The sequence below is a fragment of the Bubalus kerabau genome, chromosome 10 (genome assembly GCF_029407905.1).
Source record: "Bubalus kerabau isolate K-KA32 ecotype Philippines breed swamp buffalo chromosome 10, PCC_UOA_SB_1v2, whole genome shotgun sequence".
In the NCBI taxonomy this organism is placed as follows: Eukaryota; Metazoa; Chordata; class Mammalia; order Artiodactyla; family Bovidae; genus Bubalus; species Bubalus kerabau.
In genome coordinates this window covers 91,617,391-91,634,361 of record NC_073633.1, presented here as the reverse complement: position 1 = coordinate 91,634,361, position 16,971 = coordinate 91,617,391, and the positions used below count along the sequence as shown (strand labels likewise).

General features: G+C 49.6%; 1 protein-coding gene across 1 annotated transcript in view; it reads right to left on the bottom strand.

Moving 5' to 3' along the window:
* The window catches only part of JDP2 (Jun dimerization protein 2), a 43,792-nt gene extending 37,598 nt beyond the window's left edge, over window positions 1–6,194 (bottom strand). Inside the window, exon 1 of the mRNA XM_055538691.1 lies at window positions 5,899–6,194. The gene's annotated coding sequence lies outside the window, so the exon portion shown is untranslated. The remainder of the gene's footprint in view (window positions 1–5,898) is intronic.
* Between the last annotated feature and the right edge of the window lie 10,777 nt (window positions 6,195–16,971).

Sequence of the window (16,971 nt, the reverse complement as noted above, 5' to 3'; positions counted from 1 at the left end):
CATCCACCAGCAAGAAGTCATCCTACATGGCTCCAGGGGTGGCGTGGGGGGGGTGCAGAGATGGAGGAGCTGGAGCAGCTGCCTCTAATAATTGGATCCCCATTAACTGGAAAGAGCTAGCTGACAAGGCCTGGCTGAAAGGCAACTTGGGCGATTTGAAAACTTGCAGTGATTTAGGGATCGACTAGAAGGTGTGTGTGGGAAGGGGAGAGGGGTGGCAGGGAACCCACAACAGTCAGGAGGAATTGACCCACTTCAAGGAAGACAGACGGAAGATGACAAGAGGTGAAATCATCTCCCAGACTGGTTGTTCCATAAACAATTTAGTGGGAAAAGGAGAACTAAACAGCAGGAGATTTAAGGGAAGAACTGAGTGTTGCCCTTTGGGCCCAGGGGTCCATATGGAACATAAAGATCCTCCATGCCTTCCATGACATGGAGGACATCCTCCATGTCTCATTAGTAACTGGGTTGCATAAAGAAAGAGCAAACTCTATATGCTGGCAGAAGACCCATATTGGCAAATAGCTCTTGTGCCTCAAAAGACAGGCCTAGAATCAAAAAGACTTTGGCAATTTGGGACACTGACCAGGAACGACCTGGAAACTAGCCAGTGGAGAAAAACTGGGTACTGTGTAGATCCAAGATGAGACAGACAAGCAAGGCATAAATGAGACAGAAAACATTCTGGAGGTCACAGTGGATCCTACGCTGTTGTTGAGCCTAAGATTTGGGATGGTCTGATGCAGCTCCCTAAAAGCCAGCTTGAAAGAAACAGGGACCAGGTAGATCCAAGGGGAAAAGAACCTAAAGAAAAGATCTGATATGTCTCTATCCTGACTTCCTCAGGGACTTGTAGGCACATGGTCTGGGGGTACTGCCTAATACAAGTAGAAGAAAAACCACAAAACACGTCAAGTTCCAAAAATGGGCCCTAATGTGAGACATTAAGATGAAGAGTCATTCCAGCCAAAAGAAGGAAGTGTAGAGATAAGTTTTTCCCTCTTATTTTCTTCCCTTGTTTACTGTATGTAAACCTGTAAGATATTATTATATTTTTTTAATGGGAGTATCTATAAACAACAGTCCCAACTTCTGAAAGGCTAGTCTTATTAGAAAGTGCCCAATAATGGGCATCTCGATCTAAAATGGCAAAGACAGATTTTTTTTTTTCCCAAAAAGACAGGTTAAGAAAAGGTTAGGATCTGCCTCATGAACTTTCTGCCCATAAAAACAAAAGTTTAAGGACAGCTCTAAAATCCCTGGGGGTTAGCTCCCTTCTAAGCAAATAGCTGGCCTGGGCAGGCATCGGGAGCCAGAAATAGGGGTGCAAATGAGTGCCACTGGCCCAAGGCTTGGTGCAGAAAGTGGAGGTGAGTGAGAGCAGGTCAAGGAGCAATGGAGTTCATAGGATCAGACCCCAGGAGCACTAGTGGGGTTGGAAGTTAAGAGCAAGCAGCTGGTAATTGAAATCAACAAGAGCGACTTGGAGGTCTTAGGAGGTGGAGCCTCAGAAGATTCCCAGGAAGAAGCTGTAGAGGGCAGAAGTCCATGGCAGCAAGTAGAGGGCAGAGAGGCCAGAAAGTTGCCAGGCCAGATATCACAGAGCACAGCACTAACAATCATGAATCTTAGAGAATTAAACACCAAATCTGTCCCTGGAGCTAAGGAGTTATCTGAGATGACCTTTCTCCTGGAATCTGAAATGATGCAGGCCAATCAGCTTCCAAAAGACAAGGAGATCCAGGAGGCAAGGAGGAAAAGGTGGAGAAAGCTCCGAGACGGAGCACAAGGGCAAGCAGCAGAAGACCATCTCCGACGGCTGGCTCAGCTCTGCAGGCAGGAGAGTGAGGCAGGTTAAAAGTGGAAACTCCAAAGCCAGATCATCTGAGTATGAATCCTAGCTCTGCTCCTACTAGCTGTGTGACCTTGGGCAAGTTCCCTAACCTCTCTGTGCCTCCCTGTCCTCTGCTGCACAGTGGGACTAGTCACCTTACTTTCCCTGTAAGGCTGAGAAGAAGATTTAATTAGTTAACGCTTGGAAAGCACCTGGAACAGCACCTGTGAGCATGACGTCAGTGTGGCTTTGAGTGCCTTCCTTCCTGGAGCAACACTAGTGCTGGGTGAGCCCTCGAGGTTCCTTCTGCATTGTTCCCAGTTCCCATCGAACACCAATCTCCCTATCCTATGGCCAAGAAGAGGATCCACGCCACCGTCACGCCCAGCCCGGCCCAGAGGATTCTCTGCTCTTCTCCTTTCCAACTCAAAACCTCAAGAGGGCAGGACCATCCTGCATCCAGGCAGTTACTGCAGAAGAGAAACAACAGGTGGCAGATCGGGGCTGGGTACAAAAGTGTGGAAATGAGAATGAGACCCAGCACCTGCCCTTTGCCTCGGTTTCTCCTAAGTGCTTCTCCATCTCGCCAGCCAGGACAACAACTACAGCGATCACTGGCAACAGGGTGCTCCCACGGCTGGGTTTCCATGCCCACCTCCAGAAGAAGAGGGCCAGTATCTGCTGTGTCTTTCAACTCACTGTACCCCTACATTGCTTAGAAGGGGTCACTCCTCAGATCTTCATAAGAAAAAATGAGGGGTGGTAGGTGTCAGAAGAAGCCCCTGACATAGTGTAAGCCCTGCGTAGCCAACCCAGCCATGAAAGAAACTAGAATGTATCCCCAAGAAAGGTTCTTCCCCAGAGACCAGGGAAATGCTTTAGACAAGCCCTGCTTATAAGCACAGGCTTTCTCTCCTGCCTAATGTAGGTGCTCAGTAAATACACAGTAAGTCATTTCTGCCTGGATCCTTATTCTGAGCAGCGAGAAGCAGCTGAGAAGGAACTGTCTCTGGGCCTCCTAGACTCTCTTCCCTGCTCACCCTGTCTTGTTCCTGGCTCCAGGAGTTCATATTATGATACATAGCACAGACACACACACAGCCTGTGACCGATCCTTTGGCCCTTTTTTAAAAAATTATGCCATCGGCCAGTTAAAGCTTTAGAAATTGAGCTCCACAAATGGAATCCCATGGGTAGGAGCAAGAAAACAGACTAAAAAAAAAGAGAGGAAAAAAACCCAGAATGGTGGGCTCTGGCCGGGCCTCCCACAGCCAGCCATGAGTGTAAAGAAACACAGGCCGAAAATTCCAACCCTGGGTTGCTAAGGCATTTGTCTCTGCTGAGTTTCGAGAGGCCAAACCACACACATGCACAAGAGCAAGCGCGCACATACACACACACACGTATGTGTGCGCGCACACACACAGGCATACAGAGTTTGGCAGCCTGTAAGTTCCAGAGCTGGTAATACAAGCCACGGAACCTACTGCCAAGACAAGCAACAGAACGAGCCAGGCCCAGTTTCATTGGCCACCATACGCTGCATATGGCCCGGGACGCAGCCAAAACAGTGTTCTCACCCTCCTCAAAGGCATAGGAGACCCTCTGTTTTCAAACACACCTCCACAGAGCCTTAATTAAAGGAAAATGGAAAAATAATGTGCCCGCTGCTTTCCCCCTGCCTATATAGGTATGCACACACACATACCCATACACACTCTAGTTTTCTCTTCCTATTTCGGTTTCCAACATAATTCATTCACATGGAAAAAAAGCAAACTGCATCCTGCAGCAGAAAAGCAGAAAAGAATGTAGCTTGCCCTCAGCCCTGGCTCTGACTGCTGAAGTTGAGCTGGGCCTGAATGAATACAGAGCAGGCCAACCTAGAGTCTGCACTGGCCCCTTCTTTCCAGAGCAGAACTGGAAACAGAGACACTTGTGTCAGAGACAGCCCCACTGCAACACCAGCAACCCCACAACAAACAAGGCCTGGAGAGCCTAGCCCGTCTCAGGGTTCTGCCAAGGGTCTGGCAGGTTGGAAAAGATGCCTACACATCCTGCAAACAGGTGGGAGAGGCAACGACAGATGCTGGTGGCTGCAAAAGCTAGGCAGCAAGTGAATGGAGAGATTCTTGTCCAAGTTCTTCCTTGGGGGACACTGTCACCAGTTATCAACACATCTCCTTGGAGGTGGCTGCAACCAACCCAGGAGAAAAGTCAGAAGCCTCTACATCCATGCCTTCTGAGTGAAAGTGAAAGTGTTAGTTGCTCCATTGTGTCCGACTCTTTGCAACCCCATGGACTCTACCCGCCAGGCTCCTCTGTCCATGGAATTCTCCAGGCAAGAATACTGGAGTGGGTAGCCATTCCCTTCTCCAGGGGGTCTTCCCGACCCAGGGATCAAACCTGGGTCTCCTGCATTGCAGGCAGGTTCTTTACCATCTCAACCAATCCATGCTTTCTAGCTGCCCTTCAAATCTCACAGCACCCAGCTCTTCAAGAAGATTCTGGGGCTACCTACAGCTCTGAACCAAAGCCAGAGTAGAAGGGGAACAGACGAGTCTTTGAGAAATCAGTTCTCCGTGTTTTAAACAAGGAGAAATCTTAACCAGCCCGAGGCACGAGAACAAATCGTGCTTCTCTTCCCTGGTCGTCAGGTTTATATAAAATCAGAGCCATGCTCACACCTGATACCTGGCTAAACTCTCCCCTAGAAACCTGTGAAGGAAGATAAGGCGTCCATCCAAACTGCAGCCAGATTGGCAGGGAAGATGAAAGCAATGGGAGGTGTTTTTAAAAACCCTGGGGGAAGGCAGATGACATGTGAACACAGTTTTCTGCAAGGTCTTAAAGGATAAGCAGGCTCCCAAGCATAGTTTCAAGCTCCAGTCTCTCATGTTCCCCAAACCAAGACCCTGAGGACAGTCCACCGAGATTTAAACCTGGGAACACACACGGGTCTGCAAACTCTTGTGAGAAGAAGACCTGAACCCAGCTGCTCTGAGCACGTGCGGTCAGGCCACAGCCCAGTGTCCTAGATGCCAGTCGGTGGGGGGCGGCACAGTGGGCAAGGGTCAAGCAACCTTGCCCTCCCAGCTGACCCAAGGGATCAGTCGAGTTCTTTCCATCTTCAGCCGCGGGACAGCCCATCCTCCCTGCCGAAGAGCAGAGGGCCTCCCTGTCCCACCCCCGACCCCACCACTGACCCAGGCAAAACTTGGGAGTGCAACCCCGGGATCAGGGGTCCAGGCCGTGTTAAGTCCTAACCTTTCAGGCTCTTTTGAGGGGCGAGGCAGAAGAGAGCCGTCTAAACTGGGCTGGGCCGGAGAGGCGGGGCTGGTTACCTAGCGCAGCCGGCTTGACTCCTTATGTAACCTGGCTTGGCAGTTGGGGGAGCCCAAAGGGGACCCGGCCGCCCTTAGACCCCCCCACACCCCCCTCCGAGAGGGGGAATCCCCGAGCAATGGCCCTGAGGGAAACCCTCTTCATTGCATGGAGAGCCCAGCCCTTGTCAGCGCCCTCTTCCAGGTCCTCAGGGAGCCGCGCTTCCTCCCTGCGAAGGGGAGGGGCGGGCACGACTTGCCAGCAGGTCCCTGTCATCCCTCCACCACCGGCACCCTTGCACCTCCCAGGCCTTCAACCCTCCATTTCCACCCCAGGGCCGTCTTCTCCCCACTCACCCGCCTTCCCCGCCGCGCGAGAGCACCTCCCTGCAAAACGGACGGGGGAGGAGCGCGCGGGAGGGAGGCAGAGAGAGCTCCTCGGCCGTCCCGGGAGCGGACGGAGCCTCCCGTCCCAGGGCGGGAACCAAAGAGAAAGCCACCCGCTCGCGGGCGCTTAGCGGGAGCGGGTCCGGGCTGCAGAGCGCCCCCTCTCCGGGGCCGCGCGGGCTCCCAAGGCTACGGGAGCCTCCCCGCGGGGCTCGGGTTCCGGGGGCTCCGGCGCGCTCCGCCCGCACTGGGGGTGTGGGGTGTGCGGCCGTCCCAGGTGCCCGCGCCCGGCGCGCCCCACCCCTCCCTCCCACCCGGCGCCCCCCGGCGCGCGCGCGCCCTCGCACCCACCGTGCAGAAGCCGCGGGCGGAGGCGGCGCCCCCGGGGCCAGGGCCCTGCTGCAGGCGCCGTGCCCGCTCAGCGCCGCTGCCGCCCGGCCGCCGAGCTCCGCCCGGTGCCCAGGCCCGTCCGGCCCGGGAGCCGCCGCGGCGCCAGCCCAGCCGCCGCCGCCGCCGCCGCCGCTGCAGCGCCCCACCTCCGTCGCGGCCGCCGAGCGTCCCTCCCGCAGGCTGTGGCGGGCGGCGGGACGGGTTGCATCAGCCCCGGCTATATAGCGGCCCCTGGGCGGCGGGGAGGGGTCGGGAATGCGGAACCGGCCGGGCTGCCAGCTCCAGACGTCAGAGGGGGACGGAGAGGAAGGGAAGGAGGGGACAGGGGAGGACCGGGGGCGGGGGGGCGGTGTGCATCGGGCGCTTCACACCCACTGACCTTCACCTCCCCCGCCGCCTCTCGAACCCTCCTCCCGCAGCTCCTCACGCTCATCTCCCCCCGCGGGGGCGGCCCCGGCCCCGCAGCGCCTGCCCCGGCTCCATCGCGGTACCCCCCCTCCCCCCAGGCTCTCCAAGCCCGCGCGGTGCAGGAGCGCGCGCGAGGAAGCAGGACGCGGCCGGGCGATTATGTAAGAGCATCCCCCGCGCACCGCCGCCCGGCTTCCACCGCGAGACACGAGCTCTGGCCGGGAGAGCCGAGAAGGCTGCGGCGGGACAAGTCCAGAGCCCCTTGGAGAGCAGACGTAGCCTGTGTTGAACCATCTTCCTCAATCCTTAGCTCTTTTTTTTTTTTTCCCAAACCGAGAGAGAGAGAAAGAGAGAGAGAGATTTCAACACATTTTCATCCTTGGACACTTCAGCACTGAGTGAGGAAATATCTCGCAAGCCTGTTTCATTTTCTATAGAAGGATGGGCAGAGGACCAAGGCGTTTGTTGGGTGCTTCTCCCCCCGACCCACTAGCCCACTTGGCCACTTCAGCTGTCCTTAAGACCCAGGGTGGTGGTTCAGTGCGAGAGACCTGCCTTCCTTGGGCAGCAACCTGAGCCCCTTTCCCTTTCCCAGTGGCTCACACAGTTTGCCCCCTAGTCTTTTCCGCCCAGGGACACTCCTGTGAGCAGCCCAGCCCTCAGCCCACCCCAAATGGCCTTCTTCCCCATGACAACTTCCATTGCCAACTGGACTCCTACCTTCATCCTCCTAGAGTGGCAGATGGTTAAGGGTGACTCCAGAGGAAATGTGTCCTCCCCAGTGCCTTCAGTGTATAAAGGCACAGAGACCCTGAGCCCTCAAGCACACAAGTGGCGCCCAAGACCTTGGCATCGTGGTTTCTGTCCCCTTCCTCCAGACCCCTGGGTGCTCACTCAACCCTCTGCCTTTCTGCCTCAGCCAGCGAGGAGTGACAGTGTTTATATTCGGCGACCTTCAGCTTCTTTCTCAGGGTGATGTCAGATCATCACCCGCAGAAGAAAGGAAGTGAAAGAAAAAGTTCATGCCTTCTTGGAGTGCAGATGCTCAGAGCGAAAGAAACAACAAGCCTTGAGACAGATGGGAGCAAGCGAGCAGAGCCCAGCGAGCAGGTCTCTTCAACAGGAGGACAGTGAGGTCCTATTCTCCTTATGGCCCCAGTGCAGGAAGTATTTCTGGATCAGAGGACTGGTGTTATGGCAGGAAAGACAGAGCAAATCCCCATGACACTGACCATTTTCACCTTCACTGACAACTCTCTCCCTCAAAGCATTGACGTTAGCAAGTAAAAAGAAAGTAAGGCCCTGAAAGAAGGTACAATGGAAAATGAGTGGTAATTTGATAGTCTTGTGAAAAAACATGACTCTCAGCTACAGAAAGGTCAACTACACCTTTTCTATAGCATAAAGATCAAAGCTGGGTACTGTGAAACCAGCTTACGTTGTTTCCCTGAGACTGAAGTCTGGACAGTTATGTGGAAGAAAACACTGAACAGGGAGAATGTTACTCTATGCGTCTTCATCTGAGACTTTGGAAAAACAAACTGATCTATGGGTTGTTCAGTCGCTCAGTCGTGTCCGACTCTCTGCAGCCCCATGGACTGTAGCATGCCAGGCTTCCCTGTCCTTCCCTATCTCCCGGAGTTTGCTCAAATGCATGTCCATTCAGTCGATGATGCTGATCTATGTGTGGGACTAATAATTAGTTTGTGTGGTTAGATCAGTCCTCTCCACTGTTGACTGGTCCACTGGCAGGCCAACTGGGCTTTTGCTTCGTTCACAAATAAAATACACTACAGGGGTGGCACCAAGCGGTAACTTGGAGATCTTTAGCTCCTTCCATCTCCCTATAATATCCATTAGGTCTCCTCCATTATTTGATATGGATGCTTTTAAATTTTAAGACCTCTGTCAGTAATGCCTAATGGGAGCCGCGTTAGGCATTACTGACAGACCTCCAGCCACATGATCCTCTACTAGGCTCTTCTACATAGTCATTGCCTCTAGAAGTCTCTGGAGGGAGAGACTGTAAATTGGCCTATTTATGTTCACGTTGGTCTGCTTCTCCTTGCCTTGCTGTTGGAACTGATCTACCACTGGCTCTTGGGGATGGACAAGTGACCCAGCCTAAAGCAATTTAAATTTAGGCTTCCTATTCCTTGCAGCTAAAAAAGTCCTGGTTAATATATCCAGCCCTGGTCAGTGCATTGCCTCAGAGCCTGCCATGTGTCCCAAGTAAGCCTGATGAGACTAGCAATTTTGTGGACCTACTGGGAAGAGAAGCTACCGAAAGTTGGGCCTGAATCTGCCAGAAGCTACCATGTAAGAGAGTCTACTGAGAGTGAAGCTAATGCAAAGAAGAGTAGAGAGGAGAATAACCAAGCCATGGAGGTCAAGACAGATAAAGTTCAGATGGCATTGTCTGAGTTCTTCAATCCAGCCGGGCCTGACATTATTCCTGCCTCTGGCATTTTTAGTTGCAGAAAGCTGTACATTATATCTTACCTAAGGCAGTTTGAATTTAGGTTTCCTATTCCTTGCAGCTAGAAAAGTCCTGATTAATACACTGTTTTGCTTTTCTGACTTATTTAAAGCTTAAAGGACACTGATGAATCTCAGCCCATGTGTGCTTAGTTGCTCAGTCATGTCCGACTCTTTGCGACCCCAAGGACAGTGGCCTGCCAGGCTCCTCTGTCCATGGAATTCTCCAGGCAAGAATACTGAGGTGGATAGCCACTCCTGTCGCCAGCGGATCTTCCCGACCCAGGGATCAAACCCTGGGTATCCTGCATTGCAGGCAACTTCTTTACTGTCTGAGCCACCAGGGAAGCCCTGATGAATCCCAACCTCTTTGCAAACAGGAAAAAGTGAACCGACAAGGTAAAAGAATTAATTGCCCACACCTGTTCCTCCACTGTTAGTGAAGGAAGTGATATTCAGAGTAAACAACCAACTAACTAGCCTTCATGCTGAGAATTTATTGAAATTATATTTTGTGCCTGTGAGGTACACAAAGTTTAAGACATGATTCCTCGCCTGTCCCTACCTCCCATCTAGTTAGGAAGGATGACATGAACACTAATAAACCGCTAGACCAAGAGTAACTAAAAGCTACTGAGTGACACTGCCTATAAGCAACGTAGGAGTTCAGACAGGATGGTTGCACAATAGAAAAATCATTCATTAGTTGTTCCATTCTCTACTCAAACTGTACAGACCAAAAATTGCAAACTAGCAGCTGCCAGGGTGACTTTGGCTTTGCTGGTCAACCTTAAACTCCTTTTTTTTTTTTAACTTATTGAAGATTTCAAAAATCTCCATTTCTGTGCTTTTGAAAAAAATCAAAGGTAACATATAATAATCAGTTTAAGAAATATACTTGGGCTTCCTTGGTGGCTCAGCGGTAAAGAATCCACCTGCCAATGCAGGAGACACCGGTTCAGTCCCTGGTCGGGGAAGATGCCACATGCTGTGGAGCAACTGAGCCCGTGCACACACTACTGAGCCTGTGCTCCAAAGCACGGGAATGACTCCTGAGCCCACAGGCTGCAGTTACGGCATCCTGCATGTCCTGGAGCCCGAGATCCACAGCAAGAGAAGTCGCTGCAATGGGAAGCCTATGCACCACGACAAAGAGTAGCCCCACTCACCACAACTGGAGAAAAGTTGCGCAGCAACAAAGACCCAACACAGCCAAAAATAAATAAATAAAACTTTATATGTACATAAAAAGAAACAGACTCACAGACTTAGAGAACAAACATGGTTGGGGGGTCATAGCGGGGAGGGACAGTTAGAGAACTTGGAATTGATGTGTACACATTGCTATATTTTAAACGAATAACCAGAGGGACCTACTATATATCACAAGGAACTCTGCTCAACATTATGTAACAACCTAAATGGGAAAAGAATTTGAAAAAGAATAGATACATGTATAACTGAACCACTTTGCTGTATACCTGCAATTAACACAGCATTATTAATCAACTGTACTCCAACAGAAAATAAAAAGTTATTTCCTGGAAAAAAAAATCCAAAAACAGAAATATAGGTTAGGACAGGTTATGCTGCAGTAGTAAACATCCTCCAAAACTCAGTGGCTTAACATGAGAAGAGATGATTCTTACTACACAAGACCACTGTGGATTGAGGTGACAATCAGGGCAGCTGTCCTGCAGGTGATGGCTCAGTATGGCACCTCCATATCAGCAAATGTGTCCCTGGTCAAGATGGCATGGAAAGAGAGAGAGGTGGAGAGGGCCGTGCAGCAGCAGCTAAATATTTCCTCCCGGAGTAACATACCTCACTTTAGTTTACATCTCTTTGGCCAAAACAAGACACATGGCCATTCTTAATTTCAAAAAGGTGGAGAAATTCAGTCCTCCTATGTACCAGGAGAAGAAGAGAACTATGTCCTAGTGAACATTAATATATATCCCATCATGAACTGTCTTATGGCAACAGTGGGCTGCAGCCTACTTGAAGCTGGCCCCTTGGGTGGACTTAAACCCCTCAGTTTGCCAGAGCTTCTACCCAGCCTTCTGGGGCATTTACATGGCTTGCCTGGCCTCTGGAAGCATTTGATTTTGCAGCTCCTGGTATAAGTAAAACGAATCTCAATATCAGTCTTTCAGTGGCCCTAGTGATCCATGGGGTTATCACAAATTTTTCAAAAACAAGGTTTTAAAAAATTAACTACACTTAAAAAATGCCACAGAGAGTTCTTAGGTGAAGGGCAGGATGGTATCATAAAATCAAACAAGAAGTTGAGACTGGCTGTTATATAGTCTAAAAAATACAGAGACCTGTTTACGATAGTTTCTTCCTCCTACTTTCCCCTGGTTCAATGAAATATCTACAGGAGAGACCAGGAGAAGTGAGCCTTCCACTCTCTTCCTTAGGGTAGGAGGAGAAGTCTACGTGGTAGTGATTTGGGGTGGGGTGTGCCTGGCTTAAAGTTTTTAAAATTTCCCATATATATGTATGTATATATATTCATGGCTGAAGTATTTAAGGAGAAAATTTGAGTTGCCACTCAACCATCTGAGACCAAGTACAGAACTACACTGAGCTGCCTTATTACAGTTCAGAGTTCAGTTGGGCATTTAAATAATTTAGACACCTTTGTTTGAATGTTTGCTGTGAGGCATACACTATATACCAGTCTATTTGAGGGGGCAAAGCAAAAAGAAGATATCATCCTTGCCCATAAAAACGCACAATAGAGGACCAGGAAGATGGATGATATTCATTAAAATGGGGAAATGAGGACTTAAGGGATCTAGGGAGGAGCTGATGCATTGTGCTCCCAGAATATTCTGTTTCAGCATATGTCTTGAAAACACCTGGGAGAAGATGAAAGGTCCATGTGGGGATGTTATTGGTGTAAGTGATGCATATATAGGTGCTCCCTGAAGTTGACACCAGGACTGTAGGTAGAATCACCAAACTCTTTTAAAGATGATCTTTAGAAATATTGAATTTCAGATAGTAGGTGATTAACAAATTTTGAGTTAATGAATGAGTAAACAGAAGCTGGCCTAGGACTCAGTCTTAGGAGATGATGATAATTAACAAACTGGGGCTATAAGAGGAGGCAAAGAAGTTAGCAGACAAAGAGTACCCCCAGAAGCACAGAACCTCAAGTTTCTGCAGATCTCATCTCCCTTGACACAGGAGTGGGTTCCCCACTGCCATGGAAGCCAAAATGGGTTGTCAGTATGGTCACATGTAACATAGAGAAGATCTGAGATGAGTCCTCTTTACTTGTTCAGATCTGGAAAGTACGTTATAAACATAGGGATATAGACTCTAGAGGCCTCAAGTCATTTTTAAAAGAAGGAGTTTAATCTGAAAGCGTTGACATTATGCTATGAAAATGTTTCCACTTAGCACCCAAGGAATGCTGCTTCTAGAGAGATGGAGGACCCTTCTTCACGTTTTCCTTTCTTCTTAACCCCTGTCCCTTCATACCTACAAAGTGTTACTATGGATTGGTGAAATTCCTCCATAAAATCTTTGGACCTCAGTTTCCCTGTCTGCCAAATGGAGACAATAATAGTGCCTACTTTAGAAGGTTGATGTGAGGATTCAATGTGATACTTATTATTAATACCTTGCCACGCGGAGTTCAGTAAGTTTGCCTGTGTTCGTCATTATCATCTTTACCACCATCCTCATTACGTTTTAGCCAACCCAAGCCCTATTGCTAAGTAACCTTTTAGATTTGTCAAACCCAGAGAGATTTCTCCCTTTCAACCTTGAGTAGCATATCCCCACCCATCTATCAGTAATCATATGCTATTTTGAATTGTTCTCTCTTTTAAAAAATTTTTTGTTTATTTGGCTGCACTGGGCCTTAGTTGCATCATATCAGATCTTCCGTTGAGACACACAGACTCTCTGGTTGTGGCTTCCAGGCTTGGTACTTGCAGGCTTAGTTGCCCTGCAGCACGTGGGATCCTAGTTCCCTGACCAGGAATCGAACCCACATCCCCTGTGTTGCAAGGTGGATTCTTAATCACTGGGCCACCAGGGAAGTCCCTAAAAGTGTTCTGTTTATTTCATATACACAGTGTCATTCCAGTGTGCTTGAGGTTACCAGAGATGCAGGGATATCTTACATTTCTAAAACTCCTATAGCTCTTGTCATGTACTTTGAGGTTTGCATTTAATGGCCACTTAAATAAGTGGTGGGCAAGAGTCAGAATATAATTTCTTTTGTATCCCCAATAATGTCGAAAGCACTCTGGGCTCCCAGCACTTAAGGAATATTCATCAAACAGATGCTGAGCAGAATGTAAAAGATCAGTCACTCCTCATACAGCACACACTTGTAGAATATTTAAGTGAGGAAGGGGCTGTATTTTATAGATGAGGAAATTGAGGCCCACGCTGATGACATAGATCCAGCTGAACAAAAGTTATGATGGGAATAATTCTCAGGACTCTTTTTATGCTCTGTGTTTTAAAACAACCACCAATAAAAAAGTTATTTCAGCAAATGTTTATCGAAGGGGGAAAAAAAAAACGTCCCCGAGGTTTTCTGCGGGAGGTGGCGTTTCCTCTTACACTCAACAATTTTGGTGGTGTGGCAGATGGAGGTGTGGGAAGGAGCCAAGGGTAGGGGGCCCTATGACTGGGCTGTTGTGTGAGCCCCAGTGTAGGGGGAGGGATGGGATTTTTCACTTCTAGGAACGCTCTTCCAGCTCCAGGCAATCCAGGCCAGGTTTTGCCACCTACTTTCCTAAGCACACCACCCTGAGTTGGCCCAAGGGTGCCTTCCAGAGAGCTCCATACCTGTCCCCAGGCCAAGCTCACAGAAATTCAACCCAGGAACCAGAAGAGTTCCCCACACTTGGAACCTGGGAGCGGGGGTGCTGTCCCTGGGCAAGGAGGAGAAAACATTTACAGTCATTAAATAGAACTCACTGCTGTTAGAAGGACACATCTGGGCTGGCCGCAGGATGAGGCTCTGAGGGGGGCCGCTCGCCCTGCAGCCAGAGAAGTCCTCCGGACAAGGAGCCTTTGGTAGCCCCGGCCAGCCTCACAGGCTCCCTTTCAGGTTTTATGCCCACATTTCCCTACCCTCGCCTCCCGCCAGTGTTTCTCTATCTCTTAAATATACCTCTCTAATCCTCCCCTTCCTCCTTTTTAAAGCCTGCCTTTCCTTTCAAATACTTCCTCAAATGCCAACTTGTTATTTTTGTGCCCTCCCCTTCAGGAGCCTTCCCCAGCGCTCCGACTGAAAGTATACTTCAGACCACAGGGATGGATTTTCATTCATTCCTTCCTTCATTCATTCACTCAACAAATACTTCATTCCATGTGCAGGACTGTGGCGATACGATCGTGAACAAGGCTGGCCCAGTTCTTTGGTGAATAAGTCATTAGCTAATTAACTAGATAATTACAACTATGCAAAGGAGAATGATAGACAAGATAGACAGAGAAACCAGCCTTTCTCTTCCTGGTCAGAGCCTCTTCTCCAAATCAGCTTGGTGCCCCAGGCCTCTTCCTCTCATCACAGGAGCAGGTGTCTTATCAAAAGCTTCCTAGGAACGTGTTCCCTTCTCCCACGGGTCACAGTTTCAGTGCTCCAGGGGGTCTCTTCAGACTCCACTGCCCAGCCCTAACTCTCCCAGATCTCCATCATCATGAGGTCTCAGGTTGTCACCCGTGGCCATCCAAACACAAGGTTTTCATCTACTTATCTGATCTTCAAAGGTTATTTCATCATGCAGGGCAGTAGAGCACAGTGGCAAAGAGCATAGACTCTGGAACCAGACTGTCCCTTTCTCTGATACATACTAACTGTGCGGTCTTGGGCAAGTTACTTAACAGCTCTGTGCTCGATTCCATCATCATTAAAATGGGGGGGAGAGGGTGCTGTGTGTGATAATACCCAATCCACAGGGGTACTGGGGACTTCTCTGGTGGTTCAAATGGTAAAGAATCTGCCTGCAATGTGAGAGACCTGGGTTCAGTCCCTGGGTCAGGAAGATCCCCTGGAGAAGGAACTGGCAACCCACTCCAGTATTCTTGTCTGGAGAATCTCATGGACAGTGGAGCCTGGCAGGCTAGAATCCATAGGTTCGCAAAGAGTGGGACACAAATTAGTGACTAACACATAAACATAGGGGTATTATAAAGATTTAAATATATAAATATTCAAAGAGTTACTGCCTGCAAACACTTGGGACAGTGGTTCGCACCAGTAAGGGCTCAGCAAGGGAGTGCTTGGATGCTATAGTTTGAATCTCCCCTGACAAGGTGTCCAGCCTTGGTCTGAACCCAGCTTGGGTCAGAGGCTCAGGGTGCTGCTTGCATGGGAGAAGAGCTTGGAACTTTCTCAAAAAGACAAGATCCTGGCAGCAATGAAGACTGCCTGGAAGCAAAATAGACAAGGGCGGTGAAGCCAGCTGGACATGGGGCATGTGGATCTCAGGGATCTCAACGCCCTAAATCAGGGGCCATTCTGACTGTCTGTTGCTCAAGCAACAAGAAGGGAGCCCTGAGACCTGGTTTTGAGCAGGGCTCACCTACCTCCAGCTATGCACTGTGCTTAGTTGCTCAGTTATGGCCAACTCTTTGCAACCCCATGGACTGTGGCCCGCCAGGCTCCTCTGTCCATAGAGATTCTCCAGGCAAGAATACTAGAGTTAGTTGCCATGCCCTCCTCCAGGGGTTCACAGAAGAATGAAGGAAGCAATAGAAGAGTCACTCTGAAAACAGAAACACCATGTAATCATTCTATGCTGTTAATGTTACATATCCAGTTAAGATTTACCAAACCCATTTCGGAAGCTGGCCAAGGTACTAAGCGGTTAATATTCTTTTTTTTTTTTGGCAGAGAGTCCCTTGGACTGCAAGGAAATCCAACCAGTCCATCCTAAAGGAAATCAGTCCGAATATTCATTGGAAGGACTGATGTTGAAGCTGAGACTCCAATACTTTGGCCACCTGATGCAAAGAACTGACTCATTTGAAAAGACCCTGATGCTGGGAAAGATTGAAGGCAGAAGGAGAAAGGGATGACAGAGGATGAGATGGTTGGATGGCATCACCGACTCAATGGACATGAGTTTGAGTAAGCTCTGGGAGTTGGACATCTCCAGGCCTCCAGGGAGGCCTGGCATGCTGCAGTCCATAGGGTCGCAAAGAGTCGGACATGACTAAGCGACTGAACTGAACTGAACTGATGCTGCCTTTGTGATCTTAGTCTCTCCACCAGGGTTGGAACGCCTGCCCGCTACATTGGGAGCACCAAGTCTTAGCCACTGGACTGCCAGGGAAGACCCAGGGGGTTAATGTCTATGTGTAAAAGCTTAGTTTCTGGTTCTTGGAGGTTTCTCATTTGGGACTTGGCCTCTTAAAGAAGAAAAAGCTTTTCCAAGCCACAGGGCTTAGTAATCATGGTCTCAGAGAAAGCTCCCTTAAGGAGGCATCATTGCCTGTCACCCCTCCCCCCACCACTGTTATTGAAGCATCAAAGTAAATCACATGTGTGGTCAGGGGGTTGGCTGCCAGCCTCCTCTAAGAGCAACTGGTGGACCCGAGTCCACACATGCTCCCATTTGGCCAGGCTCATCCAGCAGAGACAGCTGCACCCTCTCCCTGGGGGAAGGCTCCCTGCCTTGGGCTAGTGTGGAACAGTAGCCAGGTGCCATTACATCCCAGACTCAGTCTCTGTGTCAACAGAGATGAGCCAGGGCCCATAGGCCCAGTCAAAGGAAGTTAGTCAGGTGCTCTTTAAAAGACATCATGAACAGTAAAACAGAAATCAAAATAAAATGGCGGAAAGACAGCGCTCTGCTCACCAATCGAAGAAGATGGTTTCTTCCACACTCAGTTTTTAAGGTCAGAAAAACTGCTTCCTTAGACACCCCCCTTACATCTCATTGGCCAGATTTAGTCACACGCCCATCTCTAGACCAATCACTGGCTAGGGTGCTAGGTTGGTTGTGATCTGCCTCATTCCTTGGAGGCTACATGGGTACCAGAGCTAAGTAGAAGGTCTACCAGCGGAGAAGGCAGAGGTGGGGAGTTAGACATGCAACTTCCAGCAAAGGGAGAAAGTGTTAAAACTTAAAGGATGGAGCATGGCTTTGAAGTCAAAGAACTGAG